Here is a 2,196-nt window from a genome sequence, read left to right on the forward strand (position 1 = left end):
TTTGGGGGAGGCCTAAAAGCCCCTCCCCGTCGCTCACCAGGAATGGGTTTCCTCTCATTGCACTGCGTCCAAAGCTGTAGAGACGGCCGCCGCCGGCGAGTCAGGCGCCCCCTGGCGTCGCGGAGGAAGCAGCTCGCGGCGGAGTCACAAGCGCGCCGGGAGGGAGGGCGGGCCTGGGACGGCGCGGCTGCGAGCCACACGGCTCAGCTGCTGGAGAGCGAGACGGCCGTGTTCCCACGGTGTAATGGTCAGCACTCTGGACTCTGAATCCAGCGATCCGAGTTCGAGTCTCGGTGGGACCTTTCCCTTTAGGCCGCACGCAGGGTCTTTTACCGGCGCAGCCGGAACTCAGTCTCCTGAAAGCGACCTGCGCCTCAGGTGCGCGCTGAGTGGACCTGCTCTCCCGCCCCAGCGCCCAGCTCGTCCTGCTCTCGGGACCAGAAGGTCTGGGTCCCGCGAAGGAGGCCCTGGGCCCCCGTGCTCTGCCGCCTCCCGCTCAGCAGTCGAGGTCCGAAACCTGCTGCTCTGAGCAGCGCAGGGCCCTGGACCACGGGGAGGTGGGGGACGAGCCCGTGGCGTCCCCGCAGGACCCTGCGGCTCTGCCGGTCAATGGTCATCGGAGGCCCGGCCCCGCCGCCAAAGGGCGCAGCGACCGAAGCACTGCCACCCCCTGTCGGGTCACCCTGGGTCTCGAGGTAAAAGGCAGAAGCTGCGCCCACTGAGTCCTGCCCCACGAGGGGTTTCGGACCACACGTCTTGTCCCTGTGAATAATGGTCCGGGGGCTGTGATGTCATTGACCAGCCAGGGTGACAGCTTTCAGGGCGGGGTTCCAGACCTCAATGGGAAGTACTATATTTTATGCAGGTGCCCTATTATTCGCAGTTTTGATTGATCCTATTTCAATTTATTTCAGAACTTCTCTCTCCTAAGCCTCCTTTGGACACGGAAAACCGCCCTTAGGCTAAGACTTGAACCTTGACTCCAGGAAATCTTGTCCTTTCATCCCAAACTCAGCCAGAAAGAGGAGTCTGGGCGGTGTATTCCAGCGTCTGAGATCAGGGGTGGGTCACCCACGCCTTTGAGGCGCTTGCAGATCTCATAGTCAGGGCCAGAAAAGTGAATATATTCTATGTAGTTAGATTTGAGTTGGAAACAGCATTCACTTTTTTATCATTATAAAATTGACTTTTTAAATGTCACTTCTAGACATTGGAAAAACGATGTAATTTTGTGGAACAACCATATAGATGAAAACTATAAAACAGTATAATTTATATGTACCCTGAACAGTGACAAAAGGTTTTAGAAAGCTGCTTTCCTTAATTGTGTTATTATGGGCATTGTTGCTATTTCTTCTTATTCCAAATGATGTGGGGATAAGCAAAGGAGATTGTATGAAATCTTGTATTTCTATTACTCCCAGTCCTTAAAAACAAAAATACTGGTAAACAGAAAAGAGGCAGATGAAAGATAAACATTCAATAAAGCTTGACATTCTGAATTTGAATATATACATTCATACGACGATGAGTATGTATTTCCTACTTCTGTCCACTGGAAATGCCTAGAAATAAACCAAATCCAGTAAGCATCTTAAGGTTACAATTTGATTTGGGAATAACATTTTGCACAAAAGGAAACCCGAGATTCTTAGAAAAATGACTGAGTCCAGGTCAGGGGCAGAAAATATTCAGGATCAAAGAGAAGCACCTTGTCATAGTGTTATCAAGAAAGGTCTCAAATACTATTAGAACCTTTTCAAAAGAATTGAGGAGCCAGCTTAAAGTCACCTTCACTGCCAAAAGAGAGATAATTTGAGTATTGATAAGAGCTATGTTGCAATAAATTCAAATACTTCATGGTGTTTGAAATTTTGAATTCGTATTAGCACACAGGGGACAAAAAGAAATAACCAAATTGGAGACCACAGAGGATCCTTGGAGCATTGCTCATTAAGCTGCAGTTTTCTTTACAGAGGGTACCATTGAGTAACTAAAGAGTATTTCGTATTTAGGAGAAGATTCTTTCTATGCACGCATTCCAGTTAAATACTACATGATGATGGAATATCACCATTTCGTGCCACATAATCAGTAAATGGATTGAGAGGTTTGAACTAAAAGGGCTGGTAATACTGTTTGAAGAAACACACAGGACTTGATGTGCCTCCTCATCAGAGAGTGCACACCACTTCT

At 48.6% G+C, this 2,196-nt stretch overlaps 1 non-coding gene across 1 annotated transcript; it reads left to right on the forward strand.

Annotated features, from left to right (window-relative positions):
* The first annotated feature begins 230 nt into the window (after positions 1-230).
* TRNAQ-CUG (transfer RNA glutamine (anticodon CUG)) lies at positions 231-302 on the forward strand. The gene has a single exon. It is a non-coding gene; the product is annotated as a tRNA-Gln (tRNA).
* The last annotated feature ends 1,894 nt before the right edge of the window (positions 303-2,196 follow it).

Source organism: Ovis canadensis, chromosome 1 (genome assembly GCF_042477335.2).
Source record: "Ovis canadensis isolate MfBH-ARS-UI-01 breed Bighorn chromosome 1, ARS-UI_OviCan_v2, whole genome shotgun sequence".
NCBI lineage: Eukaryota > Metazoa > Chordata > Mammalia > Artiodactyla > Bovidae > Ovis > Ovis canadensis.